The sequence below is a fragment of the Lynx rufus genome, unplaced genomic scaffold, assembly GCF_022079265.1.
Source record: "Lynx rufus isolate CCGP_SWC_20201006 ecotype Redwood Valley unplaced genomic scaffold, mLynRuf1.p SCAF_8, whole genome shotgun sequence".
Classification (NCBI taxonomy): Eukaryota; Metazoa; Chordata; class Mammalia; order Carnivora; family Felidae; genus Lynx; species Lynx rufus.
The window spans coordinates 100,969,725-100,992,247 of NW_025814896.1; the positions used below are offsets into that span (position 1 = coordinate 100,969,725).

The 22,523-nt window shown below is 45.3% G+C and overlaps 2 long non-coding RNA genes across 5 annotated transcripts; one reads left to right on the forward strand and one right to left on the reverse strand.

The window, feature by feature from the left end:
* The first annotated feature begins 804 nt into the window (after positions 1–804).
* Positions 805–17,662, forward strand: LOC124503825 (uncharacterized). Of its 3 annotated transcripts, none has more exons than XR_006960272.1 (4): positions 805–982; positions 6,452–6,575; positions 13,001–13,112; positions 14,559–14,652. It is a non-coding gene; the product is annotated as an uncharacterized LOC124503825 (long non-coding RNA). The 3 variants fall into 3 exon arrangements; XR_006960271.1 differs by lacking the exon at positions 14,559–14,652 and adding an exon at positions 17,102–17,662 and having other exon boundaries at positions 806–982; XR_006960270.1 differs by lacking the exon at positions 14,559–14,652 and adding an exon at positions 15,662–15,865 and having other exon boundaries at positions 807–982.
* LOC124503826 (uncharacterized) lies at positions 12,421–20,018 on the reverse strand. 2 transcript variants are annotated; one of them, XR_006960274.1, is made up of 4 exons: positions 19,793–20,018; positions 19,387–19,436; positions 15,827–16,004; positions 12,421–12,632 (listed from the first exon to the last, which is right to left on the reverse strand). It is a non-coding gene; the product is annotated as an uncharacterized LOC124503826 (long non-coding RNA). The 2 variants fall into 2 exon arrangements; XR_006960273.1 differs by having other exon boundaries at positions 19,387–19,440.
* Between the last annotated feature and the right edge of the window lie 2,505 nt (positions 20,019–22,523).

Consider the following 22,523-nt stretch of genomic DNA (forward strand, 5'->3'; position numbering starts at 1 on the left):
TTCCCCTGACTCCACTTGGATCAGGTCCCAGTAGTCCCTGAAAACAAAGTCCCAGGACGCCTGGGCGGCTCAGTCAGTTAAGTGTCTGACTTCCGTTCAGGTCATGATCTCGCGGCTCCTGAGTTCGAGCCCCGCGTCGGGCTATGTGCTAACAGCTCAGAGCCTGGAGCCTGCTTCAGATTCTGTGTCTCCCCGTCTCTCTCTACCCCTTCTCTGCTCATGCTCTGTCTCTGGCTCAAAAATAAACAAACATTTAAAAAAATTTTTTTTAATTAAAAAATTAAAAAAATTAAAAAAATAAAACAAAGTCTCATTTTGGCTTATTTCAACTTTATAATTTCCTTTTTAACACAGGAGTTACTTTAAAAGAGGCTTTAAATTTTCTAGTGAGAAGATTTTTATTTTGCTACTTCTTGTGTTTTGTTTTGCATCTTAATTTCTAATTTTATTGCAGAGTGACAAAATAATCAGATTTGTGTGCTTTTTGGAATTTACTGGGATTCCCTTTGTGGTCAGATACATGACTAATTTGTAAAAGGGCCATGGGTGCCTGGAAGAAATGAGTCCTCGCTCCACCGGGGACAATGTGTTATTTATACATATTAGGTACATTTCAGAACTCTATTGTGCCTTGCACTGAAGCAAACAACTGTATATCTTTTTAGTGGACTGTAGCTTTTATCAATATGAACTAATCCATGTTTACTGTAATGCTTTCTATTTTATTTTTTTTAATTTTGGTAAAATGCACATAACATAAAGTTTGCCACTTTAGCCATTTTTAAGTGTACAGTTCTATGGCCTTAAGTACATCACACTGTGGTGCAACCGTCACTGCCTTCCGCCCACAGAGCTCTTCTCTGTAAAACTGAAACTCTACCCATTAAGTAACAACTCGCCATTCCTCTTTCCTCCCTGCCCGCCCCAGCAATTGCCCCTCAACTTTCTGTCTCTGTGAACCCGGTTATTCTACGATCCTCATGTAAGTGGAATCATACAATATTCATCCTTTTGTGACTGGTTTATTTCACCCACATAATGTCCTCAAGTTTCATCTGTGTTGTTGCAGGTGACAGAATTTCCTTCCTTTTCAAGGTTTAATCATGTTCCGCTGTGTGTACAGACTACCTTGTGTTGTTTATCTTATCATCTGCTGATAGGCATTTGAGCTGCTTTCCTTTGAGCTATTTCCTATTGCCGTGAATAATGCTGCTATGAACATGGGTGTACAAATATCTCCTTGAGTCCCTGCTTTCAATTCTTTGGGGTTTGTACCTAGAGGTGGAATTGCCAGATCATATGGTAATTCTGTTTTTAGTTTTTTGAGAAAGCATCATCCTATTTTCCATAGTGGCTACACCATTTTCCATTCCCACTAACAGTGCACATGAGCTCCAATTTCTCCCCATCCTTGCTGACACTTGCTGGTTTCTACTTTGTGTGTTTTGTTTATAGTTGCCATCTTAATGGGTGTGATGTTTTTTAAATTATTGTTTTGGATTTTATAGCTATTATGTAACATGTGATACCTATTTAGGAGGTGTCTATTTCCCTCTACCTTTGTTTTCAAACTTTCTGCATAATTTTCTTTAGATATACTTTTTGGAAATATGATATAACATAATTTTTTTCTTTTTATTAACTTAAACTGAAAATATAGGTCTTATAATGGCCTAATTTAACCTATTCGTGGGTACTCTGATTACTTATAAAACCAGACTTATCCTTGTCCTGCTGTTTTTATGTTCTCTATCATACTTTCTTCTCTTTTTTGTTTCCATCTTTTCTTCAGTTGATCAGTTTTTCTGTATTCTATTGTTTTTCCTTATTTGTATTTGTATTTTTAAATAATTTTTTATTATTCATTTTGAGAGAGAGAGAGAGAGAGAGGAGGGGAGGGGCAGAGAGAGAAGGAGAGAGAGAGGGAATCCCGAGCAGGTTCTGCACCATCAGCATGGAGACCAAAATGGGACTCGAACCCACAAACCATGAGATCATGACCTGAGCTGAAACCACAAATAGGACTGAACCACCCAGGCACCCCTCCATTGTTTTTCGTATTGTGGGTTAGAAATTATACATTTTATTTCTACTTTTTTGGTGGTTACCATTAAATTTTTTTTTTTAATTTTTTTTTTAATTTTTTTTTTAATGTTTATTTATTTTGGGGACAGAGAGAGACAGAGCATGAACGGGGGAGGGTCAGAGAGAGAGGGAGACACAGAATCGGAAGCAGGCTCCAGGCTCTGAGCCATCAGCCCAGAGCCTGACGCGGGGCTCGAACTCACGGACCGCGAGATCGTGACCTGGCTGAAGTCGGACGCTTAACCGACTGCGCTACCCAGGCGCCCCTACCATTAAATTTTTAAGACATACTTAAACATAATTTTCTAAAGTATTTTGAATAAATTCAGATCAGAAGTTCGCAAACTGTGGCCTGTGTGCCAAATCCAACCCACCATCCATCTCTGTACCTCCTGCAGGCTAAGAATAATTTTTATGTTTTTAAGTAGCTGAAAAAAAAAATCAAAAGAAGAAAAATATTTTGTGACACATGGAACTTCTATAATTCAAATTTCAGCATCCCTAAGTGAAGCTTTATTGGAACACAGCCACATTTTTTTGCTTACATATTGTCTATAGCTACAATGGCAAAGCCTAAAATATTTGCAATTGGCCCTTTATTGAATACATTTGCTGATCTGTGGTGTAGATATATGTCTTCCCCCCAAAAAAGATAAGGATTAATACAGAGATTAGTGCTTCCTTCAAGTCTCCAAATCTTACTCCATGCCATCCCTATGTTGCATTTGGGATTTCAGTTCTAGAAACTGGAAACAACCCAAATGTCCATCAGTAGGTGAGTGGATAAGCAGATTGTGGTATACCAATACAATGGAATGCTACTCAGCAATAAAAGAAAAAAAGAATGAACGACTGAAACATACACATCTGAAAGTGTGTGATGCTAAGTGTAAGAAACTAAATGCAAAGGCTACATACTGTATGATAATATTTATGTGACATTCTAGAGAAGGCAAAACTATAATGTGAGAAAGCAGATCTGTGCTTTCCAGGGGCCAAAAGTAGGGGAATGGTGATTGGTTCCAAAGAAGCATAAAGAACATTTTGGGGTGATAGAAATATGTTTTATCATGATTGTGGTGGTGGTTACGCAACTGTATACATTTGTCAAAAAAAAAAGCCGTCTGCACCGCATCGTCGACCACGCAGACGCAGCGCGCCTAAGCCGCCGCGACGCGCAGCACGCACCCCTGTTCTGCACTTATTACCAGGGAAATACAAATCAAAACCACAAGGAGATACCTACCACCTCACATCTGTCAGAGTGGCTAAAATGAACAACTCAGGAAACAACAGATGTTGGTGAGGGTATGGAGAAACGAGAACCCTCTTGCACTGCTGGTGGGAATGCAAACTGGTGCAGCCACTCTGGAAAATAGTGTGGAGGTTCCTAAAAAAATTAAAAATAGAATTACCCTATGACCCAGCAATAGCACTACCAGGAATGTATCCAAAGGATATAGGAATGCTGATTCATAGGGCACATGTACCCCAAAATTTATAGCAGCTCTATCAACAATAGCCAAATTATGGAAAGAGCCCAAATGTCCATCAACGATGAATGGATAAAGAAGATGTAGTAATGTATATATAATGGAATACTACTCAGTGATGAAAAAGAATGAAATCTTGCCATTTGCAACAATATGGATGGAACTGGGGGGTATTATGCTAAGTGAGATAAGTCAGTCAGAGAAAGACAGATATCATATGTTTTCACTCATATGTGGAATTTGAGAAAATTAACAGAAGACCATGGGGGAAGAGAAGGGGAAATAAGTTACAACCAGAAAGGGAGGCAAACCATAACAGACTCTTAAATACACAGAACAAATTGAGGGTTGATGGGGGTTGAGGGTTGGGAGGGACAGGGAAAATGGGAGATAGGAATTAGAAGGGCACTTGTTGGGATGAGCACTGGGTGTTGTGTGTAAGGGATGAATCATGCGAATCTACTCCCGAAGCCAAGACTACACTGTATACACTGTATGTTAGCTAACTTGACAATAAATTATTTTAATTAATTAATTAATTAATTAACTTTATTTTTAAAAATTGGAAAAATAAATAAATAAAAAATAAAAAGCCTGTTCTGGGCAAAACTACCCTTTGATGGGGGAAAAAAACCAATCTATGATGAGAAGGAGCAAGTGGGAACTTTTTGAGGTGAGAGAAATGTTCTGTATCTTGATGGGGAGGGTTACATTACACAATTTAATGCATTTGCCAAAAATCAGTTATCGTATGCTTGAGATTTATGCATTTCATTATATGTAAATTCTACATCAAAGTAAATGTATTAAATATTGAACTGTAGTTAACAATATGCATGCTTGAACATTTAAGGGGAAGTATACAGATGTCTGTAAACTTACTTTGAAATGTATAAAAAATAAGATGGATAAATGAATGGCTATATGGATAGACACATAGTAAAGTATAATAAAGTATTAATGGTAGAATATAGATGGTGAGTGTTCTTGATAAAATATATGTACCTGTTCTGCCTTTTAAGACATTTGTGTTGCATGTACAAGACATCTGGACCCAGTCTTAAATTATCTCGTGTATAAAGAAATGGTTTTAAAATATTTTCATCTAGAGCACTAACTGTGCTCATCTTTCCTTCTTCAAAAGCCAGGGAAAAGACATGGTGGGACTTGTGTACCTGCCTAGTTTGAGCCAGCAGCTTACCTGGTCCTTCCTATTTTTGAGGCCCTGCCGTCCCTGTTGATATTCTGTAGGGTCCCTTCCTTTCTAAGCCTGAGAGGATTATAGGAGTCTAAGTAGTCTCCTGGGATCTGGCTTATTGCTGGAACGCTGGCAGTGTGAGAAACTTCTGGAACCTTACTGGGTGCCAAAGCCCTAATAGAAAAGTAGTAGAGTTCTGATATGTTAGCCCTGGAAGGGCCTTAGTCACCACTTCACAGTTATCTTTTCACTCATATGAGAAACTTAACAGAAGACCATGGAAGAAAGGAAGGGGAAAAAAATAGTTACAAACAGAGAGGGAGGGAGGCAAACCATAAGAGACTCTTAAATACAGAGAACAAACTGAGGGTTGATGGGGATTTGGGGGAGAGAGTAAATTGGGTGATGCGCACTGAGGAGGGCACTTGTTGAGATGAGCACTGGGTATTGTATGTAAGTGACGAATCACGGGAATCTACCCCCAAAACCAAGAGCACATTTTACACACTGTATGTTAGCCAATTTGACAATGAATTATATTAAAAGAAAGAAAGAGAGAAAGAAAGGAAGAAAGAAAGAGAGAGAGAGAAAGAAAAGAAAAAAGAAAAGAAAAGAAAAGAAAAGAAAAGAAAAGAAAAGAAAAGAAAAGAAAAGAAAAGAAAAAAGAAACAAGTGCAGAGAGGGGAAGTGACTTGCTTAAGCCCACACAGGGCTGTGGTAGCAGATGCCCCAAGCCTCCTTGCTCCCAGCCATATTGGGGCCGCAGCCAATCTGATGGTTTCCTAAGAGGCACTGATGGGAGGAGGCCCGTGATTTATGAGGTGGTAGCAGCCTTGCTGAGAGGAGGCCTGGGTTCAACCCCGGCTCTGCGAGCTTGGGCAGGTTACTTCATCTCTTAGCTCGACTTTCCTCATGGGTACCATAAGAATAATAGTATCTTCCTTCTGGAGTGTTGGAGGTTTAAATGGAACATTGTCTTTAGAGCAGTTAGCACAATGCCTGGACCCAGTAAGCGCTCATTCCACTGGAAGCAGTGTTATTACTGTTACTAGTAAGTGCGCCGTTATGTGAGTCCAGTTATGTGAAACCAGATTTTGACTCCAGTGCTACACTTACTAGCTGTGACTGTAATCCTCACAACAATCCCCAAGGGAGTGGTCTTTTCCATATTTTACAAATAAGGAAATTGACATGCATGTCCAACCTCAGGTCTTCGGATCTGGATCAAACACAAATATTGCTTTCTAATAATCCTCTTGGCAGATATGTTCTCAGCAAAATGACCATTCAGCCATTCATCTGTCATTTTCTCAAACTCCTTCACCTTAAGATGTTCAGGGTGCCAGGGGGCCATATTCAGGGTAGCATGTCCTGAACCCCATCATATGCATCATCTGGGAGTTGTCAGAAATGATGATTTTGCCCCCACCCCTACCCAGAGCTACTGAAACAGTGTCTGGAGGTGGGGACCTAGGATCTGTTCCAGCAAGCTCTAGGAAGTAGAGAAGTGCTATTCTAAGGAACCAATAAGATGAGGATTAGTGGAGAGAGTGAACGATCAGGTTCAGGGGGGCGCATCTACAGCATGGAATGTTCGACCTATGAAGAGTAAACCTCCTACTAGCAATTCTGCTTTGTCTTTTTTGTGCTAACATTATGCTTGTCTCTTTCCTAGCCTTGAGCTGCATTGCAAAGGTCTCCATAGTTCCCAGGCCCCAGGAAAGGGAGCACAAAGGCAAAAGAACATTTACCTCTCCACGCTGTCACTGACTGATGTCTCATCTAGGACCTCCTCAAAGGTGCTTGCAGAGTCTCGCCCTGGGAGTTTTTCCTTTTCATTTCACTGGAGCTCATAAGGATTGAGTCATTTATGAGGATTCTGTCATACACTCAAAAGCCAGGGGGATGGTTTGTGAGGGTTTATCTCCAACCATAGCCGTGAGCCACCATGGCTGAGACTGTGCTTGGTGGAACCAAATAAAGCTCCCTGACCCCACAGGAAGCTGAAAAATCAACCACCCATTTCCTCAACAACAACCACCTCCGTATGCTGTGGTCTAAACACTCATCATGTATTATCAAAATGTACACCGGTAGAACTCTCAAATCCAAGTCTAGTCCAGACAATGGCTTGCTGGAGGGAGGTGGGCTTAGGGGTGGGAAAGAGGCTTGGAGAGGCTTCTGACAACACATACTCCTGGCCAGACCCAGCTCCCCTCACTGCCCTCATCTCTGTTTTATTTACACCTTGTTATTACATCTCCTGCTTCTTATCATTCCCAGTTCAGATGGCCTCCAACCTCCACCACCGGAGGCAGAAACTACCCGCAGTCCTAAATGCAGCTGAAAAATCGCTTTTGGAGTTTGTGCATCCGGCAGTGAATATCTCACCTCTTAACCAGACTTGAGCCCTGGCCGGGAAAACCCCTGCCCAGCAGGGTCCAGTGCCAGGGTGTGGTTGGCACTAGATTAAGTTATGTAATAGATCAGCAATAGAGTTGCACTTCATAATTGCCAAGGAGTTTCTGAACACACAGGTTGCAGGAGAAAAGAAGCAAGGTAGAGTTCCGTAGCTGAGCAGAGACAGAGCATGGGCTGGATATGGGGGCTGATGTTTCTCTGAGGACCAGATGCCCAAAGTCCTAAGGGCTGGAGGAATCTTTGCTGGGGGTCAGCAACAACAGCCACCAGCACATTCATTCCACCAGTGATGACTGGCACTGTTCCAGATGCTGGGGCTATAAAGATGAGCACCAGAGATGGTGGAATACAAGGTGCAGGGAGGGGGGCAGGAAAATTATCCTTCATAAAAGATTAATTCCAAATATTCTTATACTGGAATTCTTAGCCTTCTCATTTGCATGCTTGTTTCCTTCTTTCCTCCCCATCCCTTCCTTTGTCTCTCCCTCCCACCCTTTCTTCCTTTCTTCCTTTCTTTCTTTCTTTCTTTCTTTCTTTTCTTTCTTTCTTTCTTTCTTTCTTTCTTTCTTTCTTTCTTTCTTTCTTTCTTTCTTCTCCTTTTCTTCCTTCCTTCCTTTCCTTCCTTCCACCCTCCCTCCCTTCTTCTTTCCTTCCTTCCTTCCTTCCTTCCTCTTCTTAAGTAATGGCAGCTGTCTGGGGAAGATGCCTTAGCCTGAATTGACCTCAATCAGTGCTAACTTGTATGTTTATAAAGGTCACCTGATGACACTGGTGGAAAAAATAGGCAAAGAAATTTAAACACAGAGTTAGTAAGTCTCCCTAGGGATATGACCTCACAACGAAAAGAATTGCATGTTTTTGTAAACAAGGACTTTAAAGGTCAGTTTAAAACACAAGCTCTGGAGATGACAAATATATACCTACTGGGTAAATGGAGGAGAAAGACTGGCCCAGTATTTTGTGGATGGGTAATTGTGGTTTGGGGTAAAATTTCCAAGGTCAGCATCACATGTGGGTTCAGAAAGTATTGTATCTTGAACCTCTTAGGTGAAGTGACAATGACATGGGAAGCTAAATTAGAGGGGTTACTTCCCCTGCAGCCTCTGAAGCGAGGCTGCCTTCTTCCTAACTCATACTCAGGCTCTGGGGAGGGTCAGGATCGCATTTGCTCTGCATTGCTGCTTTCAAACCATTCTCCCTCCTTCCCTCCTAAAACACCAGTCGGCTGGCTTACTCTCCCTTGGAATCTCCTCAAACTATCCATGGATGCCCTCCTTGTTGCACCTGCTGACCCTTGGGCACTTCCTTTTGTTCCTTTTAAGGACTTTGATTCACGCTCTCGCTCTCCAGCACTGTTTTATCTCCAGCTGTATCTCACGGTGATTTCAATATCCACATAGAAGATCCTCCCCAAGTCCCAGTGTCAGTCCACTTGGATTGCTATAACAGATTACCAGAGACTGGGCAGTTTATAAACAACAGAAATTTATTTCTCACAGTTCTAGAGGCTGGGAGGTCCAAGATCAAGGCAGACTGGGTGTCTAGTAATGACCTACTTCCTGGTTCATACACTGCTTTCTTCTCACCCTGTCCTTGCATGGCAGAGAGGGCAAGAGTCTCTCTGGAGTTTCTTTCATAAGGGCACTGATCCCATTCATGGGTGCCTCACTGTCATCTGATCGCCTCCCAAAGGCCCCACTTCCAAACACTATCACATCAGGGAGTAGGATTCAACATACAGATTTGGAGGGGACACAAACACGTAGTGTGTAGCACCCAGCCTCCAATTCTACGACCTACACATGGAAACCAGTGACCTTGTCACCTCCACCTCAAACACTCACTTCCACAGACATACCCTGGAACCCATTACTACCACTGACTAGAGAGCCCTCCAGTGTCTCAGTTTCTAGTAACCCATGCTGCAGCCACTATGCCCTGTTTCTCCAGCTCACTCCTTCTCTTACACAGACTCCAATAATTCTTCTTCCAATTGAGATATGCAATCTCTGCTCCAACCATGTTTTCACTAATAATTAGCCCCTGAAGCACCTCATTTCCATCCTTTCCCAGCTTATATTTTACAGTTTACACTGTTATAGTTTACAGTTGCATACACCCCAACTCCCTCCATTGCATTTGCCTGAGAGAACTTCATCCATGGCTGACCTGTAAGGCCTAACCAATAACAAGATGGAGAAGCAAACAACAAATGTCTCTTCCTTTATCTCTCATCCAGCTTCTGACCTCACTCCACTTCTCTGCTGCCCCTTAGAACTCATTAAGAGCTGTCCAGCTACTGTCACAATTCCTTTCTTCTCTTTCTCACTGCAACTCCCTCCCATTGACTTCTGTGACCTCTCTCCACTGAAATAGCTTGTGTCAAGACTCCTGAGGTCCTCTGGTTGCCAAATCTAATGGGCAAGTCTCAAACCTCATCTTACTAAACTCATCAGTAGCATCTTTGATGGAGCAGAACACTCTGTCTTCCTGACACATTCCTGGTTTGGATATGCACTCCCCTTGGATCTCCTCCTACCTCACTGGCCTCCTCTTCTCACATCCCTCTGACATTGATCATTGGGAGTTTCCCAAGGTTCAGGCTTTGCACCTTTCTTCTATCACTCTTTACTGACCTCACCCAGTCTCTAGGACTGAATGACTCCCAAAGTTAGATCTTCAGCCCAGATCTTGAACCTGAACTCCAAATTTCTATCTTTAACTTACAATATGACCTTTCTACCTGGATGTCTAATGGGCATCCTAAACTTAACAACTTCTATCCCTTCGTTGTGTTCCTCCTGATCGTCATCTCAGAAAAGGACAACTTCTTCAACTGTTCAGGCAAGATAACCTGGGTGTCATCTTTGATTCCTTCCTTCCTCTAATGTCCTGTATACAATCAGTTGATAGATCATGTTGGCTTACATTCAAAATACATCCAGGGTGGCTCAGTCGGTTGAGCGACCAACTTCAGCTCAGGTCATGATCTCACGGTTCGTGGGTTCATGCCCCATGTCAGCCACTGTGCTGACAGCTTGGAGCCTGGAGCCTGCCTCGGATTCTGTGTCTTCCCCTCTCTCTCTCTGCCCCTCCTCTGCTTGTGCACACGCTCCTCTCTCTCTCTCTCTCTCAATCTCAAAAATAAATTAATAAAACACTTTTTAAAAAAGTAAAAACAGGGGCGCCTGGGTGGCGCAGTCGGTTAAGCGTCCGACTTCAGCCAGGTCACGATCTCGCGGTCCGTGAGTTCGAGCCCCGCGTCGGGCTCTGGGCTGATGGCTCAGAGCCTGGAGCCTGTTTCCGATTCTGTGTCTCCCTCTCTCTCTGCCCCTCCCCCGTTCATGCTCTGTCTCTCTCTGTCCCAAAAATAAATAAACATTGAAAAAAAAAATTTAAAAAAAAAAAAAAAAAAAGTAAAAACAAAAACAAAAAACCCAAAATACATCCAGAACCCTGTGTTTCTTACCACTGCTGCTAATATGAACCAAGCCACTATCATCTCTCACCTGGATTATTCCAGTAGCCCCCTAACTGGTCTCTCTGCCTCTGCCCTCATCCTTGACATCTGTTCTCCATAAAGCAACCTGAGCAAACTTTCTAAAATTGAAGTAAAATAGATTTCAACCAACTTGTCAACTCTAAATGATTGCTAACAGTTGCCTGAGGTGCCCTGTGGAGAACTCTTGGCTTATAGTAAAGAATGCCATGACTGTTTGGCAATGTGTGCCAAGGCCTAGGCAGAGGGAGCAGGATGTGAGGGCCACAGAGTAACATGGCCTGAGACAAGATTCCTCTCCCCAGTGGGCCTGCTTAGACTGGGTTCCCCAGAGACAAGGATCTGTGGGCAGGCACTTTATTCAAGAAGTGATCCCAGGAGTGGGGAGTGAAACAGAGAAAGGATAGAAAAGGGAAGGGAAGAAAGCCAAAGCAGAATATCTTGATAAGTAGGTCACCTTTAAGAGTACCTGAGGCTCAGGTGCAGCACCTCTGGGAGAAGGTGGAGAACACATCTCAGAGTAGTCCGACCTGAGGGGAGAATTTGTTCTCCCTTCAGCTTCCAGTACACCCAAGGATGAAACCCTGAGGTGGAGGTCACACTGCAGGCAGATGCCCTTGGCCCTTGTGGACAGGGTGCTGACAGAGTCTGCCCCAGTGCCCCATTCTGGGATGACTCGCCCTGCTCTGACAATGGAGCTCAACCCCAACAGCTTGCTCCTCCAGAAAAGCAGGCCAGACCCAAAGTTAACTAGAGAGGCAGTGTGGCCCAGTGGGACAGATATAGGCTCTGGAGTCAGCCAAACGTGGGTCCAAATCCTGGCACAAGCTGTGACCTCAGATGAGTTACAGGACTTCTCAGCATTCTCATAATAACCTAGAAGTAACAGCTCCTGCCCATGGGGTGTTGTGAGGATCCCCTGAGGCTCCCCTCCCATATACTCCCCTGACACACAAGTCAGCATTTGCTACCCCCATTCCCAACTTGCCCCACAGCTGCCTCCACACACATAGAAAGCACAAACTGCCCAGAAGCTCGGCCCCTGTCTGGGTATAAGATTAGGTTCCAGATCTCTAACATCACAAGATGGCAGCCCACTGGGAGGGTAGGAAGAAGTTATTACAACTTTCTTTTATCCTCATTTTTAGTTATGCTTTTAAAAGTTCTGGTTTTGCTTTTGTTCTAGAACAGCCATAATAGAATTGTGTAAGTACATGATTTATGCGTAAATAAAGGTACAAATATTAGGGTGTGTGCTCAAAAATATCTCATGGGTATATAATCCAAATAGTTTGGAGATGACTACCATGGATCCTTCTTTCTTGTCCTGGATAACACATGTCTGGTCTCTGTCCTGCTCAGGCCTCTTCCCACAGCCTGCCCTGCCTTTAGTCTGACTCTTTCCTCCTAGAATTACCTCTTGCAGTCAAACAGTCCCTGGTCTCGTAAGGTTCATAAAGGAAAGTGTCTCTTGTTACTTGTATGATCACCACAAGAGGCCCAACCTAACCCCTTTCCTAGACCTCTCACCACACCACCACCACTGTCCCTCACAGCTGTTGTTTCCCTAGTCAGGAACAATCAGTCTTCCTGTGGGCTGCAGACCATGATCAGTTTCTGTGTCAGTTGCCCTCAACTTGCCCACTTCCTGGGCCATCTCCCAGTGTTCCTGGTCCCCCACCCATGCTCCATGCCTTTGCAGTCCCTGAGCAGACCCTAAGTTCCCACCTCAGCTCCTTTCCTCAAGGTGTGCCTCTCCCCAGCCCCACAGATCTAAATTCCATCTGACTCCCAGGCCCAATGCAGCAGACGTATGGAGCACTGGGCCACCAGGTGACATCTTCCAGTGCCTCCTAGAAACTGTACCTGCCTGGTCCCAGTGACACTTCTCAGGTGCTGCTTCGGGTCAGGGTCGGGTACATAATTTGTGTGCTCACTACAAAACAAAAATACAAGGCCCCTTGTTCAAAAAAGAAGAAAAATTGGGGCCCTTGTGTGGTTCATTCAGTTAATCATCTGACTCTTGGTTTTGGCTCAGGTTATGATCTCATGGTTAGTGAATTTGAACCCCACACGAGGCCCTCAGCTCTCAGCGCAGAGCCCGCTTCAGATACTCTGTCTCTCTCTCTCTCTCTCTGCCCCTCCCCAGCTCACGCACTCTCTCTCTGTCAAAAATAAATAAAAATTTAAAAGGTAAAAAAAAAGAAAAGCTGCCATTAAATGTATGAAAATATAAAGCTTTTTCCTTTCTTCCGAAATCTCTCTCTTGACCTGTCATGGTATTGTTTTTTTGTTTCTATTTAGTGTTGTGCTCCCTCAGGCAAGGGGATGCGATGGCAGACCCTCAAAGGCACCAGGCCACCCTTTGCCCTCCACAACTCAGCGCTGACACATCATTGGCTGCTGGACTGGCATGGTGAGTCGGGCATCTCTGCCTCCTGAGGGGATTGCAAGCTGCACACTGAGATGCTCTAGGTACCTGGAGCAGGGCAGGGCAAGAGGTTTGTCTCTGCTGAATGGGCCACATTGCCAGCCCAGCACAGAGACAGCTGCCATCATGCCTTATCACGAGAGACAGCAGGGCCCACATGCCCAGACCCCTCCAGCCAGGGCAGGGAATGGCGGTGCCTGCTGGACACGGGCAGGGAGGGGAAACTGGGAGAGACTAGGACACTAGGAGTGAGGGGACTGGGCAGCTAAGGCCACATCCCAAAGAGATGGCAGAAGATAGGATAGTGCATGGACTGAGGCCCCTGGCTACCAGCACATGCTTCATTGTCTTATTGGCCTTTACTTACATAATACAGACTCGAAGATAAATTGGTTAAAAACCTCATGCACCGCCACGTTCATTACAGCATTATTTACAATAGCCAAAATATGGAAAGAAGCTAAGTATTCATCAATGGATGAAAGGATCAAGAACGTGTGGTGTATATATATACACAATAGAATATCATCCAGCTATAAAAAAGAAAGAATTCTTGCCATTTGTGACAACATGGATGGGTCTGGAGGCCATTATGCTAAGATAAATAAGTCAGAGAAAGACAAATACCGTATGATCTCATTTATCTGTGGAATCGAAAAATAACAAGAACAGGGGCACCTGGGTGACTCAGTCAGTTAAGCTCCCGACTGTTGATTTTGGTTCAGGTCATGATCTCATGTTTTGTGAATTCAAGCCCTGCCTCACGCTTCGTGCTGACAGGGCAGAGCCTGCTTGGGATTTTCTCTCTCACTCTCTCTCTGCCCCTCCCCAGCTCACACGTGCTCTCTCTTTCCAAAATAAATGAAAACATTAAAAAAACAAAACAAAACAGGGACGCCTGGGTGCAGTGGGTAAAGCGTCTGACTCTTGATCTCGGCCTGGATCATGATCTCACAGTTCGTGAGTTCGAGTCCCACATAGGGCTCTGCGCTGATGGTGCAGTCTGCTTGGGATTCTGTCTCTCCCTCTCTCTGCCCCTCTCCTGCTTGTGCTCTCTCTGTGTCTCTCAAAATAGATAAATAAACTTAATTTAAAAAATTAAAAAACAAAAAACAAAACTAAATGAAAATAAACTTAAAAAGAAAAAAACAAACTTCAAGACAATGTACACAGAGCATGAAGCCCACAGGGCCAATGGGACTGCACTGATCTCATGCCCAAGGATACAGCCCTGCTGGTATACGAGATGTCTTGAGGTGACAGGTGGATGGGCCTTTAAAACATTTTAATAGTTTATTTTAATGTGTATTTGAAAAAAATCATGACTATCACAATCTATAATTTCACAGCGATACCGTCTTAGTTTGAGCTGTTATAACAAAACATTGTAAACTGGATGGCTTATTAACAACATAAATTTATCTCTCACAGTTCTGGAGGCTAGAAGTCTGAGGTCAAGATGCCGGCATGGCCAGACTGTGGTGAGAAACCACTTCCTGGGTGCAGACTGCCCACTTCTCATTGTACGCTCTTTTTTTTTTTTTTTATGGTTTATGTATTTTTGAGAGAGAGAGAGAGAGAGAGAGAGAGGCATTAGCAGGGGAGGGGCAGAGAAAGGGAGACACAGAATCCGAAGCAGGCTCCAGGCTCTGCACTGTCAGCACAGAGCCCGATGCAGGGCTCCAACCCACGAACCCACGAGATCATGACCTGAGCCAAATTTGGACACTTATAGACTGAGCCCACCCAGGTGCCCCTCATGGTATGCTCTTGTGGTGAAAAGAGAGAAGAGAGCTCCCTGGGAATCCCTTTTATGGGAGCACTAATCCCATTCATGAGAGGTCCACTCTCATGACCTGATCAACTCCCAAAGGCCCCACCTCCTCATACCATCACTTGGGAGTCAGGTTTCAACCTAGGAATTTTGGAGGGACACACGCACTCAGTCCATAATAGATACATAGACTCTCTTAGAAACAAATTTATGGAAGGAAAAAAATCAGTTGCTCTAAAGAAAAAAAAATATTTTAAAATATTTATTTTTGAGAGAGAGAGAGAGAGAGAGAGAGAGAGAGAGAGAGAGAGCACATGTGCACAAATGGGGGAGGGGCAGAGAGAGAGGAAGGCATAGAATCTGAAACAGGCTCCAGGCTCCGAGCTGTCAGCACAGAGCCCGATGCGGGGCTCAAATCCACGAACTGTGAGATCATGATCTGAGCCTAAACTGGACACTTAACCAACTGAGCCACCCAGGAGCCCCTAAAGAAAAATGTTAAGTGAACAATCGCACAAATGGTACTCAGATATGGCAAAAAAGAAGACATTCCTCAGAATTTGCGAAATACCACACCAGACTGTGAGTTCGTTACAGTCACCTATAGCTTGTCTACATATCCCTCTACTTGCTCCTTGGCCTCCCCTCACCCCTCCTTGAGGGGGGGCAGCCAATGCTGACTGAATGAATAAGCAAATCGACCAATGAAAACCTGGGACACCTGGAACCTGAGACTCTCTTTTGCAAATTTCGTTTGTAGGACTTTTTCTGATTAATCGACTCATTCAGGATTCATTTCTACACATTTCAGAAGAAAACTGCTAAAGAAATCAATTCCTTTAAAATATACAGAGCTTATTTTGGAATAAACTGCCTGACCCTCTTTTTCAGGGCCTCTCCCTGACCACCAAGTTCAGAAACTCACCGGGTGATGCTCACAGCAGGATGCAAAGTGTCCTCCCATCTAGCGTGGCTCCCAGTTAGCCTGGAGGCTGTGTCCTGCAGGTGGTCTGAGATGACACTTTGTGACATGTATTTCCCCAATGGTTCACCCTGTAGGGAGATCATGACTCGAAGAGACTAGCTGATACTCTTGGAGGGTCCTGGACGAACAAGAGACCACAGGTTTTTCATCAAAAAGTAGCCAGCCCCTTAGAGAAATGGCTTCCAGTTTCATCTTTCCATCACATTTCACCTTATTAAACAACAGAGCGACACAATTTTGAAAAGGACAAAGACTGTAATGTTACCCATGACAAACATGTTGGAAGCAAATTTCACTAAAATGGAGGAAAAGGAGAAACTCAGATTTGATGGTTATAGGCCAAAACCACCACCTGGACTCTCACTGGTGTGTTTGTCAGGTGGCCTTTGTTTCTCAAATAACCATTCATATACATTTATACGGGTTGTTCACAATCAATATATTTTTTTAAGTTTTTAGTTATTTATTTTGAGAGAGATAGAAGGAGGGGCAGAGAGAGAGGGAGAGAGACAGAATCCCAAGCAAGCTCCTTACCAGCACTGAGCCCAATGTAGGGCTCGAACCCACAAACCATGAGACCGTGACCTGAGCCGAAACCGAGATTCAGACGCCCCACCGGCTGAGCCACTCAGGTGACCCAGCTGTTGATATTTAATGAATGACAAAAAAGAAGGTTCATGGCATGATACTTTTCTAACTACTGGAACCTATCACCAGTGTTATCTTTTGTTATTTATGAGCCACTTTATTTTGAAGTTTTGAGGTAAGTATTTTGAATGAGCTGACACACTTCAGGACTTACCCATCACGTAAATTGAGGATTTATATGAGGGTGTACATGCTCACTGAAAAAACTCAAGCATTACAGATATGGGTGACTTAGAAAGTGAGAGTTCCCCTATAGTTATGCTTTCTGTATATAATCAGTGTTTCTAGTCCTTGGTACACTCCTCCAGATTTTGTCTGTGCTTGTGTGTACACACACACCCACACCCACATCCCCCCCCCCCACACACAATGCAGGATGCTATTACTTTTTGTGCTGTCTAAAAGTTCCTCTTTCACTTGACTCTGCCTTAGACATCTTTTCACATAAGTTCATCAAGATCTGCCACGTGCAATCATGACTCATCAGACGTGTATTTACGGTCAGACTCAATAGAGCACCATGATTCCTAAGATCTGCTGAACTTGACTTTCTCCCCATCACCACAGGCCAGAAGGGATGACATTCACCAACTCTTGGGAAATGTGTGACTCTTTTCTGAGACCGTCCTGTGCTCACCACTCTCAACCCACAACTTGTCTTGCACAGCAGAGCCATTGGGGATCCCTACCGTCCTGGCCAGGCCCACCCACTTGGCCCAGAAGGTGATTCCCCAGGGAGAAATAGTTTATTATCAACTGAACACTAACCTCAGAGGAAAAGTCTGAGTTCCAGGGAAGAAATTCATTTACTGCAAAGTATGCAAAGAAAAACTGCATAATCAAAATGAATACATGTTTAATTAAATGCCTTCAAAGCGACCCATTATGTCAACTTCATTAATTGGTAAATTTAGTATTTATAGTAATTTCATTACATTTGAAAAATGAATTGGAAGTAACATTTGCCCATTTGCAATAATTCTTGAGGAAAGCATGGAGACTGCTAAGAAATAACATGTGTTCCTCATATCCTTATTTTGAAAAGCGATATTATCAAAGGGGGTCTGGCTGGCTCAGTCGATAGAGATGCAACTCTTGATCTTGGGGTCGTGAGTTTAAGCCCCATGCTGGGTATACAGATTACTTAAAAAAAAAAAAAAAGACCTGATTAAAAGCAAAATTGTTAAAACCATCTAAAAATATTTTGTAATAAAAATATATATGCACGAATATACGTGAGTATGTATCTATGTGTTTGCATATATACATAAATATATAACAGCCACTGAGGGCTGTGCTTAACGTTTCTGATGCACTGTTAGGCCAGAGTCTTTAAGAGTCAGAAGGTCCAGCACTGCACAAGACCCCAAGTAGCTGTGCGCTCAGCCAGGACCCCCTTCTGTAAGCATGAGATAGGAGTCATGCTGAGCCAAAAGGAAGTTCTTCTTGAAGAATAATTTCTAAAATTAGTCCCTAGCATGAGGGCAGGATATTAGTGGTCTGGGAACTGGGAGAATCAGAGGCAGAATTTAGAGAGCTGACAAGGGGAAACCCACCGCCTAACAGGTGTCTTCAAGGCTCCCCTGGCTTTCTAGAAAAACATAAAGTTCTATCATTAGAGCCAATGCCTTTATTGGCCTAGATCCCCTACTGAAGTGCTTTTTCTCTTCCTTAAAAACAAAGAGAATAACAAAAGTGTAACATATATGATAAAGAGCACACATCTTAAGAGTATGGCCTAGGGCGCCTGGTGGCTCAGTAGATTAAGCTTCTGACTCTTGATTTCAGCTCAGGTCATGATGTTGCAGTTTGTGGGTTTGAGCCCCACATTGGTCTCCAAGCTGACAGTGCAGAGCCTGTTTGGGATTCTCTCTCTACCCCCCGCCCCCGTCTCTGCCCCTCCCTTGTGCTCTCTCTCCCTCAAAATAAATAAATATTCTTTAAAAATATATTTTAAAAAAAGAGTATGGCCTAGTGATTTTTTACATATATAACCTCCAGGTTAGCACCATTCAGATCAGTGCATGGAATATTTCCATCACCCCCGAAGGCTCCCTCTGCTTCCTCCCAGGTAAAATCCTCCTCTGAGGCAACCACCATTCAGATTTTGGTCACCATACATTAGTTTTGCCTGTTTTTGAACTTCATATAAATGGAATCATACAGGATGTACTCTTTTGTGTCTAGTGTCTTTTTCAATATTGCATCTGTGAGATTTATCCCTGTTGCTAAGAGTAAAAATAGCTCTTTAGGGTGTTAGTAACGATGGATTTGCATATGGCCAGAGATGTCTATTATCGCTGGTCCCACAGTCCTTTTCTGTACCAGGCAATCACCATCTCTCACCTTCTTCCCTCACAACACACAGCTGTATAAATGGACAAATAAACGTCATAATTTTTTACCATTTGAATGTGATCCCCCCCGCCCCAGGTATAAAAGTTACATATGTGAACAAGAAGGAGAAGAAAGAAGAAGAGGGGAAGGGGGAAGAGAAGGAGAAGGAGAAGGAGAAGGAGAAGGAGAGGAGGGGAAGGAGAAGGGGAAGGAGGAAAAAGAGAAGGAAAAGAAGGAGAAGGAAAAGGAGGAGAAAAAGGAGGAGAAGGAGAAGGAGAAGGAGGGGGAGGAGGAAGGGGAGGGGGAAAAAGGGGAGAGGAAGGGAGACAGGGAGGGGGAAGGGGAGAAGAAGAAGAAGAAGAAGAAGAAGAAGAAGAAGAAGAAAAGGAGGAGGAGGAGGAGGGGGAGGTGAAGGGGGAGACAGAGAGGGAGAAGGACAGAAGGAAGGAAGAAGGAAGGAAGGAAGGGAGGCATGGAGGAAGAAATTCTAGCTTTGAGAATGTTGCTTGACTCACCCAAACACAGCCAGTCCCTGAGCTGGTCAGTGGCCTTTGATCCGTGTAGCCTGGCTGAGAAAAATGAATTGGCTCAGACACGTTCTCCCTGTCAGTGTTAGAACTCAGAGGGAAGTTGCCTTTGGTAGAGACATTGGTCCCACTTGGACTGTGGGTGGTGCCGCCGCGACTCTCCTCTGGGACTGCAGGGCCTACTCCCCAGCTCCACCCTTCTCATCCCACCTAAGGACAACTCCGAGGCCAGCACAGCTCCAGAGCTCTGCGTGAGGTCGGCCGACTGACCGCCCAGTTGAGGCTGCGCCGCTGGCCAATTGCTCCCACTGTCCACTCCCCCTTGTCTCTTCACCGCCACACCCCACGGACATTCACCCCAGGACACATCATAAACTTTCTGCTCACTAATCACCTCAGAGTCTGTGTCCCGGGGGACCAACCCGCCACAAGGTAGACAGAAGGGATGATGCGTGGAATCAGGCATGTCTGGCACGGGTCCTTCTCTCCTGCCCTGGCTGGATCCTGCGTCTTCACATCCACATTGCCGGATTTCTGTCCTCCTGGAGAATTGTTCACCTGGCACTCCGTGTCTCCAAAGGAAAAAAGGTAAGTTTTGCAGAAAGGAAAGGCCAGATCTAGTATCGCCTAGCTGAGCCTTAGTTTCTTCGTCTGTAAAATGGGCCTTTGCCAGGGCCACTCCAGCCCCTGTGTCTTTCTGCTAGCCTCCATTTCCCTCCACAGCCCCCACTTCCACCACCCCTTAGTGGGTCTTCTCCCCCACCCCCAGTCCAACCTCCACACTTCACCCAGAGCATTCCCCAGTGCCCTGGGGGTGATACAGCAGGGCACGGACTTCATATAGGGTTGATGTTTTACTGAGGAAAACAGGATCAACAACAGGTTTCACAATTAGCCATTTTGTGAGTGTGAGATCATTGTTGCTGTTTGGAGCACTTTAGCAGGGTGGGCTTTCTGAAGCCCCATTTTTATGTTTTAAGTTCATTTATTTTTGAAAGAGAGAGAGTGTGAGCAAGGGAGGGGCAGAGAGAAAGAGGGAGAGAGAGAATCCCAAGTGGGTCCCGTGCTGTCAATACACAGAGCCTGATGCAGGGCTCGATCTCGTGAACCGTGAGATCACGACCTGAGCCGAAACCAAGAGTCGGACGCCTACCCAACTGAGCCACTACAGGTGCCCCTCTGAAGCCCCACTTTAATTAAATAGTGTTCCCTCTGCCCCAATAAAACCTCAAGAGGTCTACACCACTAGACTCTAGATCTGTAAGCCTCATCCAGGGTCCTGTCATCCGTCAGAACCTCATCTCCTATTACATGGTACTAGGCCCCCAGCCCCACGACTCCCTAGACATTCCTACCTCTGTGCCTTTGCCCGTGCTGACCCTGCCTGCTGAGGCGTGGCTCATACAGCAGCTCTTCTACAAAGCCTTCCGAGAACCCCCAGGTCAGAAGCATTTTGTTGGTACACGGATGGTAACGTTTGCCATTAGTTTACTTGTGTTAAGGGTTAACTAGGTTAACTAGCCACAACGCTCGTTAAAAAACAAAAACAAAAGAGTTGCATGTCCTCATGACTTGATAATTTATAAAGTGGCTCCCATTTTTCCAAACTTAGCACTAAAACACACCATTCCTACAGATGAGTCAGGGAAGGGGAGAGTTCATTTATTGGCTTAGGTTTGGGAAAATGCACAAAAGGGGTATGTCCCCTGCCTGTCCCCGTGCCCTAGATGAACAACTCCTGAAGAATGAAGGTCTAAGTGGGGACCTCATATGAGGTCCAGCCAGAAAAGCCCCAAGGCTCTACCCTTTCCTGGAGGGGAGGAGGAGGGCGAGTGGGCTTGCGAGGTCCCTGGAGACTGTCCCATAGCACAGTGCTAGTGGGTATTGGCAGGGCCAGAGGGGATGGTTCCCCCACCCCCTGTGGGGGAGGCTGGGACTCAAGGACTCCCACACACTGTCTCAACTGACACTTGTAGCCAAGTCAGTGTCTGGGTGCCATGGAAACCTCTCTTGAGAGCAGAGACCGAAGCAACAGAGCAGGCCACCCACACTAAGCCCATTGTCCCCTGAGCCAGCCCCTTCATGAGAGGCCCCTTATCAGCCCTTCCTAGGCCTGCAGCTCCCTGGCTCTCCACCCACCAGCTGCACCAGCTTTCCACTCTTGCTGGCCCAGCCTGGGGAACCATTGCGGGGGGGGGGGGGGGGGGGGGAGGGGGCGGTTAACCTGCTTCAGGACCCACCACCCTCCCTGTCCGCCCTACTCCCGGGGAAATCAAAGGCAGCCCAGTAGCAAGGCCAGAGAGCTCAGTTTTCGGCCACCTTGAGCCCTGGGAACAGAGGACACCAGGCAGAGAGAAGCCCCGGAGGCAGTCAGCTCACAGGACCACGGCCGCTTCTCTTTAGAAGTTAAAATCTGTTGTCTGGTTGGCGCGGCCTTATGCCCATGCCATCTGCCATGTCTCCTGGCCCAGAGGAGAAGGCCAGGTTCTGGGAAATGGCTCTGGAACTGGCCTTAGGGCCCTAGAATAAACCCATCTGGGCCACCCAGTCCCTGGTTTTGCTGCAGGCCCCACCCATTCTTTTCTCCTCTTCCAAGTCCTGGAAGCTTCCCCGGAAGCCAAGCCGCTCTCCAGTGTCCCCCCTCCCACAACCTCCCTCTCATGTCTCCTGGAGCCAAGGCCTCGCTGCACAAATCCTGTTGCCAAGTAACATCAGAACACGAAAGGGACCGAAGGGGTAGAGGAATCTGAGCCTGGTGCCCCTCCCCATCCCCATCTCCATTTACAATTTCACAGAGCAGGAGCTGAGGCCGAGGCAGGGAAGGGCTGCCGGAGGTCACAGGCTCAGCCCAGAGCTGGGAGCCTGCCTCTTCACATGGGCTGCTTCACCCTGCTTTGAGCCCAGACTTGATAATCACAGGCCAGGAGTCCCACAGATCCCAGGAGCAGCAGCGACTCACAGGGATTGGAAACCCCCAGCCCAACCCAAAGCAAAGGAGAGGTGCCAACTACTGGAAGGAAGGGCTTGTGATCGCAGCGCTGCCTCCCGCAAGCAGTCACCTGCGTGTCCCCAGAGCACTCCCTGTAGAGACACCAGTGTGGCTAACAAGCGCACCTGCCTTGAAG